General features: G+C 41.4%; 1 protein-coding gene across 2 annotated transcripts in view; it reads right to left on the minus strand.

Annotated features, from left to right (window-relative positions):
* Positions 1-14,100, minus strand: part of OSBPL3 (oxysterol binding protein like 3) — an 86,941-nt gene extending 72,841 nt beyond the window's left edge. For both annotated transcript variants that reach the window (XM_036406504.1, XM_036406503.1), the window contains exon 1: positions 13,913-14,100. The gene's annotated coding sequence lies outside the window, so the exon portion shown is untranslated. The remainder of the gene's footprint in view (positions 1-13,912) is intronic.
* Between the last annotated feature and the right edge of the window lie 2,203 nt (positions 14,101-16,303).

Here is a 16,303-nt window from a genome sequence, read left to right on the forward strand (position 1 = left end):
TAAAACAAGAAGATCCATCAGAGTAAATATATGACATCCACCAGAATAAATAAATACCATCCTGCAGAAGCTTCAACCTAATCACTGTAAGTTTATTCAGAGACATTTTCTTCAAGAAAAAAGGAAAAAAAAAAAATCAAACAGATGTGACCAGTCCAGATGTCGACAAATTCCAGAATCTACTTATTTACCAGATGTTTTCCTCTACATCTATCTGACGACCTGGAAATTTGCCTTAGCTGTAGCAATAGCAATAAACCTTGGCAACAGCCACTACTGTATTTGTGACTGAAAGAAAATGACATGTAATAATTTTCAGTTAATTATTTATACTCACTTAAATGCAACATGAGGCACTTTTATGTTTATAAAATATAAAAAGTCACATTTAAGTGAACAGTTTCACCTAGGTTGGCTTTCCCCTTCTCCCTTGCTCATTATGTATTTCCCTGCTGATTCAAAGCTATATTCTATCTGGGTGTACAAGGTTACTTAAGGAGGGGGCACAGACTCTAGAGATTATTCATATGGCAGGACTTCAAACAATTGATCCAGCTATATCTCAAGTGACTTGATAAAAAGGCATTAAAATAATGAGCAGAGAGAAAGATGGGTGAAACATTTCAGCATCTCAGAGTCACTCAGCAGGACTCTCCTGCTCAAGGACTCTCAGTTATGAGACAAGGACACTGACCATGAAGGGCAAGGTGACACGCCCAGGGAGGGCGTTACAGATGAAAGAGAGAAATGAGAGTTGTTGGGCACCCACACAACCTCACATCCAACCTCAAGGCACAAGTAAAGAAAAATGAGAATGTGACCAAGAAGGACTCTTATCTCTGATTGTTTGATAAAGGGCTGAAAGTCCTAGCACAGATTAGAACAGGGTTCAGGCAGACAAGCAGTCTGCCCGGGTAAACAGGCATGACGAGATAAAACATTCTAAAGCATTTGTGTACTTACAGAAAAAGAGGCCTCCTCTACAAAACTAATGCACCTGAATTAAATACAAGATTAAATATCATAGGGACAACAGTATCTTAGTGGCTAAAACATAATGAAATGCACATGCTATTCAAAAAAAGCCCATAGAGGCAGGGGGTGTTCAAATATACACCACTTAATATTGTGATAGATTAAAAAAAAAACAAAAAAAAAACACCCCAAACACACCATTGCAAGAGAACTTAGAGAATACAATTGAGTAAGAAAAAAAAAAAAACAAAAAAAAAACAAACCACCAAACCAAAACCAACCACACTTAAAAAGGACAGCCTTGCTCAGAGTCTGCAGTAGATTCAAAGAAACCAGCATTGCTACAGACTTTATTTTATTAGAATGAAAAATATCCCAGTGAGTTGGGCATTAGAAGAGATTAACTTATGACTCACATGAAGTTTAAAGTAGTCATGTAGATTGAGGAGTTCAGCCTCTCTAAACTGAAAATGCTGAGTTGCTGCTTCATTAAATGTGCATAAACAAATCTGGAAACACCTCATGGGATGCAGCATGCAGTAGATAACTTGGAAGATGAAATAGCCCCAACTAGATAAGCACTTCACCACAGCTCCCAGAAGGCAGAGAACAAGTTGATTAAAGAAGTTGCACCTCAGATGTTAAAGTACAGGAATAAAGTTACAGCTTAAAAAAATTCTGATTTAAAAGATTCGAAACTAAATTCTTCAACACCTCATAGAAATTATGTGAAGTAGTAACCTGGAAGTGAAAATTTCTTAGTAAAGAAATAAATATAGGATGTCGACTATGAAACAGACCTGGAAACTACAAAAACCAGCATGAAATTAAAAGTAACATCTTCCTGAGCATGTGTGAAGAAAAACAGATGAAACCACTGCAGATTCCTGCAAAAAAAAAAGGCAGATTGTACATAGAGTTGCAAATAAAACTTTGATGTATTCTCAAGCTTTTGTGTCTACTTCACATTGAGCCAATGAAATAATTTAAAACCTACAATCTGTATTTCTAAAGCACACAAAAAACCCCAGATGGAGATGATGGCAGGAGAACAAACAGAATACCTGTCTTTAGAGTTGAAACAGAGGGGAGAAAAGTAAAAAGACATCAGCCCTACTACAATCAGTACCATGCAGTCAATAGTAAGAGAGTAACTTTTTACAAAAAGTGAAAAACAGACAGGAGAAATCTTAGATCACATCTGGACTGAACAACAGCTGAATTAAAAAAAGTTAGTAAGGATCTTATTTGGTAGAAGAATTGCAAAGTGACTGACTGGCTACAAACAATAAAGAATTATCAGGCTGGACATGGATCACCAGAAGAAGTTGCCAAGAATTGTCTGGAAGCTAGTTTTATTGAATAAGGGAATTGAGGTGTCTACCAAAAGTTGCTGCTGACAAAAGGCATAGAGGCACATCTGATGCACTGAACAACTAGGACACCAGGTGAGAGGAGCCACATGAGCAGAAGCAGTGACAGGGAATGCAGTTTATCAGCCCTGGAGGCAAGGTCAGTGTGAAAAATGCGTATTTTATGATTGGCTTTTCGCAAATATTAAAATGAATATTATATGTGTTGTGTTAGAAAGTAATGCTGTATTAATTCTCTTAAGTAGTGTGGTAAATATAGTTTTAGGTTATAACAAAATGTTAAAATAGAAACTGTGCTATGAAGGATACTTTTTTTTTCCTGAAGAAAGGACTTGCACTGAGATAGCAGCCACAGGACACCTAAATCTTTCAGAGAAAGAGAATTTATTGCTCTCTTATCAGGAGAAACAAACTTCTTCCAGCCTCACACAGCCAGGATGACACCATCAGGATTATGAGGAAGAAGCTGACACTGACCAGACAGAATCCTGTGTTTGAATGGAATTTATGCATCATGTATGAGGTGTATGAATATGCAACAGGCTGTTGTTTTTAAGGGTTAACCCTCTGTTAACAGGTGCCCTTTTTCAGGCTTATGCTACCCAGAAAAAGGTACCTGGACTTCCGTAACTCTTTGTTTCTGTTGTCTCATATTTTCCTAATTCAAATTGTCCAAATTATTATTACTCTAATCGTATTACTATTTTTATAACCATTTTATTACTATTAAACTTCTAAAATTTTAAAAAGAAGTGATTGGCGTTTTTCACAGTCAGGGTCCAAGAAGTAAGCCAAGCACAGGTTCTGCTGAGACTCTGGGAAGTGACCAAGGAGAGGAAGGCACTCACATGCATGGAATACGTGTCTGATCAACATTATCAAATTAGTGAAGGTATGAAAAGAGAAAAGAGCTACCCATTACATAAATTAAGGCATTTCCTTCAGAGCTGTGTAGGGAAACATCAAAAAAAGGCACTGCCAGTATCTAATCTGGTCAGAAGATTTAAAAATAGCACCTAAGACACAGGTGAGATATACGTAAGTTTATGCAAGGAAGATTGACAGCATAATATTGTTCCAAAATGAGTACCATGAGCATACCTAATCAGCCTTATCACAAGATTCCCTGCATCTCTTTGAATATAAATGCAAGTCTCCTACACTGACTGGGAGAAAGAGAGTCACCCCTACACAAACAGAGAGAAAACCACTTTACAAAGGGTGGAAATGCTCTTATAAATACCGAGATAAAATACCAGTTTTATCCAACTGGGCATACAAGCTGGTTGTGAGTACTTTTAGCCAGAATCCTGGAATCAAGCTTTAGTCCAAACACGTAAGCTTTGAAATAATTTGTTAAAGAGACAAGCTTTGACTACTTTAAGAAGATGCTTGGGAACTTTGCAAAAGGGAATATACAAATGCATTGACTGCAACAAATACTAAACATGAGAATCCAGGAACTCTCTTCCAGTTATATTATGTGCCAGTACAGCTACCTTCAGCAAGGAAGTCTTTATATATCACTGGCCAATGTTATTATCACTGATTTAATCTGGGCTGAAAACTGACCTTGCCTTAATACTCTTAGGTTTCCATTAATAAAAAGAAATTACTTCATCTTTACTCAATTACATGTATTTCTTCTGTTCAAAGTTTTTGTGTGTCTTTATGGGTTTTTTTAAAGGAATATAATTTTTTTAAGTGCTAGATCACAGAAATGGTATATTTTAGAATCTATGTTTAAGTTTTATAATCTATAATCTAGTTTAGGCTACCAGTAATAGGTGGCTTCAATTACATCAATTCTGACAATGAAAGTTATGCATATTTTCTTCTTGATTTGATGTCAATGCTTTGCATGTCCTTGCCTTTCCAAAGACAGCTACACTCCCCAGACACAGAGAAACAACCACTTCAGAATCTCAATGCAAGGAGGAAGTAGGAGATTATAGAACAATTCCCTTCTTCAAAGTCAATCCGAGCACAGATCTAACCCATCTATGCCTTGAAATTTTTCTGCACTCCTCCCACATTTCACAAAGCATTTTTGCATGCAAATGTGTCAGCAGCATTCAAAGACTGGGCAAAACAGCTTCATAAGATGACTTGGCTGTGTTTACTCAAAACACCCTCATGATTTTCAAGGGCCAAAAAAACCCACGAGGAAATAAAAAATAAGTTGGTAAACTAGAGTCAAAAGAGAAGAATTTAAGTTTTGGACATTAATATTTAAGAAAAAATAGAAAATCCTGTTTCCCTGCCCTTCATCCCTAGTTCCATTACTGAATACCACTGTTCCTCTCAGCTTTAAGTGCATTATGCTGGGCTAATATAAGACATGATTTTATCAATAAATTAATGTACAACAAATGCACAGCCTATACGATCTCTCATCTTAAGTAAGCCATCACAAGGTAGACCAAGAAGCAATGCACTTGCAGAGTGTTGAGTAATGATATTAAGAAAGAAAATCCCTCAAGAATTCTAGTTCTGCAAGATATGAGTGCTGGGAGACAGGCCGTGGTGAGAAAGGCATTGCATCTTTCTAATGGTCAAGAGACAAACTCTTTTTAGCTTAGAACATAAAATTCACTTAACAGCAAGCAAAGAGGATCCTTTTGTAGAAGGGCTCTGGAGACTGAACTGCTATTTAAATTTGAGCAAACAACTCTCATCCTGCACTGAATAGAAGGGTGTTTTTGTGCTAAGCATGCATTCTAGTCATATTAAAGTAAATAACGCAAACTCACTTGACAAGGAGCGTTTGGTAGTTCCATGTGACCTATGTGACCTTTCATGTCTGGAATGCCAGGACTGAAATGGCATCCACAGTTAGGAAAACACCAATATTTTCAAATGCTGAGCTGTGCCCCAGAAACCAAGATTTCCCAAGCCTCTTCAAATAGGAAGCTGTTATCTCCCAAAGTGAGAACAGTCACTTGGTGTCACTGAGATACAGCCAATGTTCTAGCACCAAATTACTATGAGATTAAGAAATCCACTTTAAAAACAGAGGTGGTTGATACTACAGCCAGAAATAAATGGGAAGTTGCATTTCCCTACTCAGCTTATCAATGTAATCAACTAGGACTAAAAGCAGATTATTAAACTTTTCTGGTGGAAACAATTACTTGCATGCATTTAAAAATACTCAAAGGTGTCCCATTACTTGAAACCTGATCTTTTAAAATGTAATATTATCTGTAAGGGATCTTCAGTACACCAACAATTGCACACACATGACATGGCAGAAGAAACTGATATTGTATACTTAAGTGTTCTGGCAATAAAGGAAAAAAAATTATAAACCACTTATCAAATATGCCATTTTGTCAAAGCTGACATTACTTCCTTTTTCTTCTTTCAGAAAGAAGCAAACAAACAGCAAGTGTCATCTGTGAAAGTGTTATCCTGGCAATAGCTCTACTGTTGATTTTCAAGTGCAAGCATTGATCCTGCTGAACTTCAAGTAGTAAAGTACAATATAGTATTACAAACAGGAAAATAAGCTGTAAAATTGTGTCCATGTGTGGAGAGAAGACTATGATTCAGCCATCCTGTGGAAAATTCTAATCTCTTATCTCTGAATCTGAAGTTCCATATTTATTCAGTGAGCGAAAAAACATGATTTCAGCAAAGCATTTGTATTCTTGTTCTAAGAAATAGGATGTTAGAAAAGCTTGTTTCAACAAAACAATCTGGCTATCAGCTAAAAGGCAAGAACTTACTTTATCCACAGTAGCATTTCCCTCCTTCAGCAAGTTCTCCTTCCTCAACAATTTGACACTCTCTAAGCACTGGGAGATATTAAATAAGTGTGCCTTCGTTTTATAAGGTTTATAAAGTTATAATTATGAGTGCTTCTGGTTTAATGGCTTACAGTTAAAATTGGTGGATTCGAAAAACAGTAAGAAATCTGCAAGTGAACTCACTGATATACCTTGCTTTTTTTTTTTTTTATTTTTAAACAACAGGAAAGAATGAATGTGTTTTATACTTCCTGAATTTCAGCAGCTGTGGCAGTAGTGTAAGAACTATGAATTGTTAACTTCCTAGTTAGGTCACTCAGTAAAACAATATCAGTGCCATTCAGTTAAGGAAGACAAGAATCAATCATAATACTTTGACTTGATATTTTTGGCACAGAAATTTTCCTGGAATCTAAACCCAGCTGGCTGCTTTCTCAGCCAGAAGTGGTACAGATACCACAGTTGTAGGCAAATGAGGGTCCATGATACATCTTTGTTGAGGGTTCATGATACAGCTTTGTTGTCCATCATTCTATTCACTAAATAGTACTTATTGACACTAGTAAGAGCACACCTACTGAATTCACATATTAAAAACCAGCATTCTTCTTGCCAAGACATGACAAAATCCTGCAGACCAACACCTAAACTCTTTTCCTTCCATTGTTTGACCTTAATCAGAAAGCAAACAAGAAATACTAACTCTTCTTTCCTAACAGGGTTGTTAGAGTTCCATAACAAGACAAGATCTAGCTGAGATTCTCCTCTCTTCATACACAAATTGCTGTTACTTGACTTCAGTACCAAGCAAATTAGAAAACCCCAGTAGCTCTAGCTCTTTTTAAAACTCAAATTGTCTCAGACAGCCACCACCAATCCTCCACAGGAAGCCTACTCCAACAATGGATGCACCCTGCTGTACGAGAGATGACCTGTACCCCAACCACAAGGTTGGTTATTGACTTTAAGGCACAGCCAAGACTAGAAAAAAACACCAAGACTCTAGCTGGCTTTTAAAAATTAATTTGTTTATCTAAGAGTTTGAAAAGCAGAATTGCACCACACTGAGCTTCAAAATACCCTAGTAAAATTATCACAGAATGGTTCAAGGTGGAAGAGATCTCCCCAGTTAGAGGGCATCTGGTCCAACCCCCCCCCCAAGCAGAATCACCTGAAATGGGTTATCCAGGATCACATCCAGAAAGCTTTTGAGTATGTCCAAGGAGGGAGACTCCATCTTCTCTGGGCAACCTGTGCCAGTGCTCATTCACCCTCCCAGTGAAGGAAAAACTTCCTGATGTTCAGATGGAACCTCCCCTGTTTCAATGCCCACTGTCTCTGGTCCTCTCACATATCTTAAGAAGTGACAAAGCTGTTATCAGAATGTTATCTTTTAAGGAAACTGAACACGGCTGTTTTGAATGATTCAGCTAACCCTATTTAACAGTAACAGCAAGTAAGATGGAGTTCTGACAAGTTTCCAGGGCAGACCACAGAGTCCTATTAATTACTCTCATTAGCAAAAAAAAAAAGTTAGGGAGTAGCCTTCTCTTCAGGCATAGTCTTAACACCTTTTCTTTTTTAATTTTTTTTTTATTCCAATATTGCTTATTTAATAAGCAAATACCTTCAATCTTTCAGCAAAAATGTCAGCTCCAAACAGCCTGATGCATTCTAGGTGGCCTACCTTCTTTGGAGGTGGTGAATCATTGCTAAAGAGATGGACCTGCTAGCTAAATGGCTGCACAGTTCCCATGAACTAAGAGCTCACGTGCCTCTATGCTGCACAAACACAGATACATGCAATTAAGCGGGGAAAACCCCACACAGCTTCCAAATTGTGGAAAGGCATCTCTCAGCAAGCAGCAGCCTGCCTTCCTCTGGCAAGCAGCAAGGTATCAGGGAGTGAACCTGAGAGAGCCACCTCAAACTCCTAACCACAGTCATCTGCAACTAGCAGAGACTCAGTAACCCACTTCCTTTGGAGCTCACTTCATCTGCCCCCAACACACAGAACATAATCACTTGCCTGTCTTCAGGATCGCTGTTGCTACTGATGATTTACACATTGTTATTTTAAATCAGTCAAGCACTACCGCAGAAGATGAACAGACACTTGCTGTTTCCTTTTTTGAGGTATACGAGACTGTCAGTGACTGAATCACGTTCATAGTGAAACTTCCTCCCTTCCTCCCATCACAAACTGCACTTGAATTCAGATTTTATGCTGTCAAAGCTTTGTAGGGCATCTCAGCACTTGTATTTGTCACAAGCCAGAAATACTGAAAAATGATAGAATCATTCACCCTCCTTCAGAATACAGTATTTTATCAGACTATTAAACAAACTTCTTTTCTGGCAGCACAGTTACAGCCAATGTAGCTGCCAGTATGAACAGGATGCATTCCACATCATATTCAGGGCAGCTGCCACAGTTATGCCTCACAGCCTGAGGTAGCACCAGAACCTTTTTGACAGACACACTTAGCAAGACTGGTCTCAAAGTCGTATGTTGTCACTGCAGACAGGACGGAAAAAGTCCTGTAAAAATAAGAATTGTATATTTCACTTCAGCAACTATGAGCATGAAGTAACTCTATCCCTCCTCAAGGCTATTTTTCTAGGCACACTGACAAAGCAATTATCTTGGAGAAGAGGGAGACGTTGCAACAAAATGTTTTTAACATGTGCGACTGGCAAGATGGAAGAAAGTAGTACCAGAGACCTATATCCTACTCTGCTCACATGAAAACTTGAAGGGCAGGACTTGACCTTCTGTAACAAGCAGAATTAACAGTGACACAGATGGGCTTGTGCACTGAGAAGGATAAAGTCTCCAGCACACATGGTTCTTTCCCTGATTGCCAGGCTGTTCAGAAATTGTCTCTCCAGGGGTTTCAGCTACTCTCTGGGCAGAGAGTACATGGGAGGCAAATGGAGTATATCCACACAGCTGCTCCTTAGCAGAACCATGCACACCAGGAGCTTCATTCATTTTCACCAACAGCTCTATGAAGGTGGAACAGACTAAAACTGGAGCAGTAAAAAAGTGTTCACTATGACTAGGAAAAGCCTCCAGAATCGTGAGAGTAAGTGGCACCAGATAAGAGAGAAGTGACCTGAGTGACTGGAACAAGAGATAGGAGATTACAGTGTGATAACAGACTCTGCAGTACCATCATTAGCAATAATAAAAAAATTGGCTGAAACTAAGATGGGAGAAAAGTATGACTACATTCAGTAAGGGAAATATTTCAGATTTTTAGCCTGAAAACATTCATCAGAGGATACACAGAATAGCCAGAAAGCCCAATACTTTTTTTTTTCCCCAAATGATAATAAAAAAGTCAACTGAAATTCCACTACAGTAAACACAGAAACACAAATAAGGATGAGTTTCTCACCTTTACTGCTTTGTATTGTTACTGTCTTTGTTCTAAGTACAGCAATTACATGCAACTGCTGCATGACAGCTGTAGCAACACATATTACCATGGTTTTGCTGTGATTTTTTCAGGATTAAGTTCAACTAGCATGGAGGCAGAATCTGAAGATTCTGAATTGAAGATTCAATTAAAAAGTTGCTCATATGTAAGGATGAACCAAAAGAAAAATGTCATTAATTCTCAGCCTATGCATTACATTGGAAAGCAGAGGAAAGGGAGATTTGTTTGTACACTCCTGTTAATATAATTGCCAAAGAAAATGTTCAGAAGGAAATAATTAAGTGTTGACATGGCAGCTGCTGTGTTTGCCAAACTAAATATGATTCAGGTATCAAATCCCCACAACTTAAAGACTAGAAAGGAAATGTTCAGTTCAGGTACTTGTAGTTTAACAACTGGACTTGAAAATAACAAATCTAAAACCACAGATATATACACACACACCTCATGGCTGCACAAGGAATGCAGAGCTTGTCTAGTATGCTTTTCAATGACTTCAAAGGACAAGTTTTCACATTCAGTCTAAGCAGTTACAATATTGACAAACAACAGAGACACATAAAACATCCTATCTGCAGCCCTTCTGCTGTGACTTACCAGATGCTATTAGGCAGCCACTATCTTTTTGTCAGGATGTCTGTCTCACAGCCAGATGTACAATTATTTAGTTTAGAGATATCTCTAAGAGCTAGGTGCACATAGCAACTCTCAGTGTAGTCCCTAAGCTTAGGGCTTAGATGTCAGTGAAAGTCAGTTCTCTCTGTTTGTTCCTCCTGTTGCACATGACAGGGATTCCTGTCAAGTCTTGCTTATCAGTACGTATTTTCCACAATTCAAGGGGCATGTCTCGAACGGCCTGCATTCAAAGACTGAGAATCATTAGCAAGTAGCAAACAGACATTGCAAAACCTGCTCAGCACCTGCCAGATTGAAAGCAGCTCAACTCTATTTCTTTACTTTCATGGTTAACATCATGGAGTGCCCAGACACTGAAATAGGATTAGGCCGTGCTGTGCTCGGTGCCTCTCACCAACACGTGACTTCTACCCTAAGGAGCTTGCACTGAGTCAGGCACACCAGACAGGCAGGACAGTAGAGGCTGAGCTGCAATGGCCAAGTACATTTCCCAGTTTCAGCTAGCATTCCTACAGACTTGGGTGCTTTCAGCAGCAAGGCAGGTACCAGACTTGCCATTGAATTTGTATTTTAGAAAAAAAAAACAAAACAAAACCCAACTCCCCAAACAAACAAACCCAGCAGCCACAACAGCTCTGATCATTTAAAAATTATCTCAGTTACAACAGCTGAACACAGAAAATCAGAAAGAACTTGTTCAAGTTTGCCGTTTTCTTTCAGCTGAAGCTGTCCTTTATTTTTAAATGTTTCAAGTGACTTGCAACAACGTGCATGAGCTTCATGCTGACAGAGTTCCAAAACCCCAACGCTGTTCATTCATGTCATAACTTCATATATAATAGAATCTATTTCTGCACATACACCCTATGTGAAAACCACAAGCATTTTCAAGAACTCTGCACGAGTAACAAGCTAAAACAGATTTAAAGAAGGAGTTACAGATATCCTGCCTCCCAGGGTCAGACCCAGAGCTGTGCTTTTCTTAACTATCATGCCTACAGCTTTACCTAGGCTATCATAGTCATTAGCATCAACACCCACATCACTCAACCTTGAAGGCAGACAGAAAACCTCCCTCTAAGGTAATTAGAAATTAACATGGAGGAGATACAATTTGTGTTAGTAGAAAAAAGACAAGCATCCACCCACAACAGGACAGAATGTTACAATACCCGAAACCTCCTTGTCCTTCAGATAAATGACAATCTTAAGGAATGAAATATGTATTTCAAGGCACAGTATTCAAGGACATTGCACAAGTGACAGCTGCAGGAGCCTAAAAACAGTGTCTGCCCCCCAAAGTATAATTTTTGAATATAATCACTAATGCAGAAGACAGACATGCAAATCCAGCATCTCAAAGAGCAGAACAGGGTAAATTTGGAAACATATTAGTCCCGGTCCAGAGAGTTGTTTGTCAGATCTCAGTGTATCTGCATCCTATTATCTGAAACTTGATACAGAAAAAAAGCAATTAGATTCTCCTAGAAGTTTCTTTGCTACCTTAATAGCAATGCATCACAGTATCTACACCACAGCCTTTTACCAGTAAAACTTTGCTAATTCAGTAGGTCAAATCTTACCTGCACTAAAGTAGATTAAATTTAATGAGATCAAAATATGCTGATACAGATAGTACACTGCTTCTGTCATAGAAAAGTACCCCATGCACAGTAAAATACTCATTCTGCTGCTTCATTCATCACTGCACGGTTTTGAAATGCACTTTGCCACAAATCCAATTTAAACCTAAAACATATTAGTACTTTAGATATGAATTAACTTTTCTATAGAGAGGCTTTTCTCATTTGGTAGCTAAGAGCATCATTTGTAGAAACTGAAAACTCAGCTTTACAGTTAGAAACCATAAGGTCCAGGAAATGCCATGTTTGACTCTATTTTCTCCTCAGTATGGTAACAAGATCTAGAGAATGCAACAAACGCGGGAATTAAGCTGACACGCATCTGTTTATAATAGATGTGGTTTGAACAAGACACAATTCTTTACAACAATGTACACACATCTACTAAAAAAACCCAAACAAGGTTTTGTATAAAACACAGCATACTTACATTTGCAACAGTGAATGCGCTAGCCACACACTGAGTGTTGCAACAGGCAGACTCCAGCAGAGCCTTACCATCATTTCCTGTCCTTGGTGAACACACCAATAATTTCAGCACAACCACAACTGTTCAGTGCACACACAGAGAACATCTCCAACACCTAAAGTCCCCTCCCACCTTTCCTGCATGCAAACTCAGATACTATACAAAATCATAAAAGAGATGACATAAGTGGGCCTAATGCAATGTGTGGGGAAGGCAGTATAAGAGTAAAGAGAAAGAGAATTAAGACTTGTGAATGCTGTTGCTTTGAAAATGGATAGGAGCCACAATGGAAAACTAGTTAATCTATTAATCTGTTAACTAGTTTGAATCTATTGGGAGTGCAGACTGGGGAGCATTATTTAAAGACATATTTAAAAAAAAACATTTTAAACAATAAAAAAAACCAAAGCTCATGGAAATTAAAGTTGTCGCTATCCCAGGGCTTTACAGAAAATGTCCATGAAAACACACGCTTTAAATACCCAAACCGGACTTACAAGCTCTGTTGAAATTAAGTAGAGTGAAACACTCTGAACTCTATGAGTGAAACACTCTGAACTCTATGATTAATCGATGAAAGTCAAGGGATGAAGCAACTGTTCCCTTTGTGCCTTCTCAAGAAAACAGAGAAAAAAAAACACGGTTACCATCATTAGCAGCCTAGGATGAAAACATACGGCAGAAAATTACCTTACATTTATTAAACGTCCTTTTCTCTAGCTGTTCTAGATATCCTCCTAGTAAAAATGAAATAGTCTCAATGAAGAGTACTTCACTGTCACTGAGCTGTGAAGTACTGTACACCAAACAGTTTTCAAATAATGGAGTATTTAAAAGCTCATATTGCCTAATTGGTCCTCAAATGGAAATTAAATCAACCTAGAAACAAGCTGGATTTAATTAACCTATTTAAGATAGAGGCAAGAAATAAAAATAATAATAGTAATGGTGGCTTTTTTTTCTTCTATATTTTACATGAGCACAGAGAGCCACAGATTGAGCAGAGATCGATGGCTTTGCAAACACGCCCAAGATTTCTGAAGTTCCAGGGATTTCACAGCCAGCCGGCTGCCGGGCGATCCCCCGGAGCCCGCAGCCGCGGGGAGAGCTGCTCCAGCCCATCCCCGGGGCAGCGCCTGCCCGGTGCGTCCCGGCTCACCGCGAATTCGCTCCGCTCGGCTCCGCACGGAGCGCACCGGCAGGAACATAAACCCCTCAGCAGCACCGTCCCGGAGCAGGGAAGGGGTCGAACTTGGCTGTCGCTCCGGAACAGCCTCGTGTGGCTGTGACAGCGCGGCCGGAGACCCCGAGGGCCGCGGGAAGAGGCTGGAGGGGCTCGGCGGGATAAGGCGCTGCACCGACAGCGGCCGCCTGTCCGCCCGCCCGCGCCCCGGACGGCAGCCGTGGGCGCCCTGGCTGCCAGCCGAGCGTGAAAGGCGCTTGCTGAGCGCCAAAGCGACACTTTTCTCGTGTGCCGAGTTCGCCGGCTGCCGCCACCTGGCCCGCCCCGTCCCGTCCCGCGGAGCCCCGGCGCGCCCGCAGCGCTCCCGCTGCGCCCCGCCGTCCCGTGCCGTCCCACCCCATTCCATCCCATCGCATCCCTACGGCGGACACCCACCTGAGCTCCACACCTACGGCCCGCCGGGCGCCCCCGCCATGGCCTCCGGGCAGCGGCGCCCCGCAGGCAGGAGCGAGGAAGGAAGGAGCGCGGCAGGAGCGACAGCCAGCATACAGGGCCGGTCCGGCTGAGCGCTCGCTCCGGCTGGCAGGGAACACCCACGAGCGGCACCGGCGGCGGGACCGCCGCGCTCGACTGACGGCCGCGCCGGCCAACGGGAGGAGCCTGCGCTGCCCCCGCCCCGCCGCCGCCCGGAGCCGCCGGTGCCGGTGCCCGCCTTCCCGGGCGGCGGGGCGGGGGCAGGGGGGTGTTTCCATGACGTCAGGGGCAGCGCCCGCGGCCAGGTGGGGAGCGGACCCGAGGGGACGCGGGGACAGGAGCCCCGGGCTAAGCCGCAGCTGAGCCCCCGAGCCCGCCTTAAGCGGCTGGGGCGGGGCAGGGCAGGCGCGGAGCTGATCCCGCAGCGACCCGAGGGAGCCTCGGGAGCGACGGCTCCCGGAGCCGCCTGGTCCCGAGGGAGCGGCTCCCCGCGCCGCAGGGGCGAAGTGCGAGCCAGCGCCGGCCGAGAGGGTTTGCCGGGGGATCGCCGCATCCACAGCAGCCTGCGGGCATCGCTTCCCGCTCACGGCGAGCGCTTCCCGCGCCCCACCTCGCCATCCGCCTGGGGAAGAGCTCCTCTGTGGGAGAACCACCCCTCCCCGCCTTCCCCCGCTACTCCTTCCCCTGAACCGGCATCCTAAAATTATCGTGTTTGTCTGTACCTTACTTAAAAATAAACATCTTGAATGACTAATTAGATCCAAGCCGTTAGAAGCGCGCTGGACGGCTTCCATGAACCCTTAATGTGTGCACTAAATCTTTCAGAAATTGTTACTGTTTGCGAGGAGGTAGACGGGATGTGACCTGGCACACCATTCACACCGTCTTTACTTACAAAGTGCGATTTAATTCACACTTAGGGGAAAAGGAGGGGGGCGGGAAGAACCACCCCGGTTTCTTTACTCAGAATCACATGCCCAAAACTGATCAGCTGCTTCTCAATTCCATTCAGAATTTGGTGATTTCTCGACTGGAGGGAAACAGAAACCTTTTTCTTCATGAATACCATTCATACAGCATTAAAAAAGAGCAGAAGCATTTGTAAGAGCAAGCCTAAGCGACATCCCGAAAGTTAGGAATGGTATTCACAGATTAGAACATGAGGCAGCATAACTGAGCAGAGTAGTACATAGCACCTTGAACAAAGTCTTGTAAGGGCGTGAGAGATGCTGCCGAACATCACTTTTAGTAAGGACAATATCCACAGTAGGCCTCCCAAACCATCAGCAGCAGCGTGACCCAAACACCCTGAAAGCTGCTTTCAGAGCTGGCCTGTGTGATACTACAGCAGGGAGGGCTCCTGATGCCTCTGCTGTTGACTGCAGCTATACAAACTGACGATGCCTTAAGGAGATGCTGCCTACACAATGAAAGCTCAAGCAACGACTTTTTAGCATCAAAGTCAATGAAAAGCAACATAAGTAGTTTTAGTTTTCATAGTATTGTTTAACGTAGCTCCAAGTCGCTGCTGTATGGGAGTTCAGGCATTGCCAGAGGGTATATATCTGTTTGCAAGCAAGTAGAGTTTAACAATAACATTTAGCAGTTCCTTGGGTTTCAGATTTTATAAAAGTTTGATTTTATAAATCCTGGTTTTAGGACAAAATTAGCAGTGCCTGTCATTTCAAAGAGCACAATTTTTGAACTAAAGGCACCGAACAGCCTGCAGCATCAATTCAGTTAAGGAAAAATTAGACACCTGGAATGTGTTGATCATATACCTTTCTAGTGTTCCCATGATGTTAGGATGCACAATGATGCACATTGTTAGGTAGCAGCATGTTTCCTATACATGTGTGGCCTCTTCCAATTTCCACGGAAATCAAACTCAGACCACCTCTTTATTTAGAAAGTAACCATGTGTCTACCTGAAAATGTACAAACTCCAGACCCTGCAATAAAAAAGACACAAACTGCAAAAATAAAATTATCTTCCAGACCAAAATCTTCATCTTGAGTCCTGCTGTATAGATGTTGGCCTATTTGAAATTCCTGAAATATTTAGGACTTCTATTGTTCCTGTGTAAAAAATATGGACTGGGTGCATCCATGGGTTGTATTACATTATTTCACTGGAGTTACATCAGGAAGGAGTTTGATCTTCTTATGGATTTAGGGCTTCATTTCCTTTCCTTTTGTTCTTTCCTTCTGTCACACAGAAAGAATAAAAAATAGCAGAGTACTCTCTTTTCCTGTGCTAAAGAAAAGTTTTGAAATAAGTAATAACCAGCCTTCTGAGAACAAGGTCATTCTTTCTGTTAGAAAAGCAACACACAGTTCATTATTTGAGAT

The sequence above is a fragment of the Molothrus ater genome, chromosome 1, assembly GCF_012460135.2.
Source record: "Molothrus ater isolate BHLD 08-10-18 breed brown headed cowbird chromosome 1, BPBGC_Mater_1.1, whole genome shotgun sequence".
Classification (NCBI taxonomy): Eukaryota; Metazoa; Chordata; class Aves; order Passeriformes; family Icteridae; genus Molothrus; species Molothrus ater.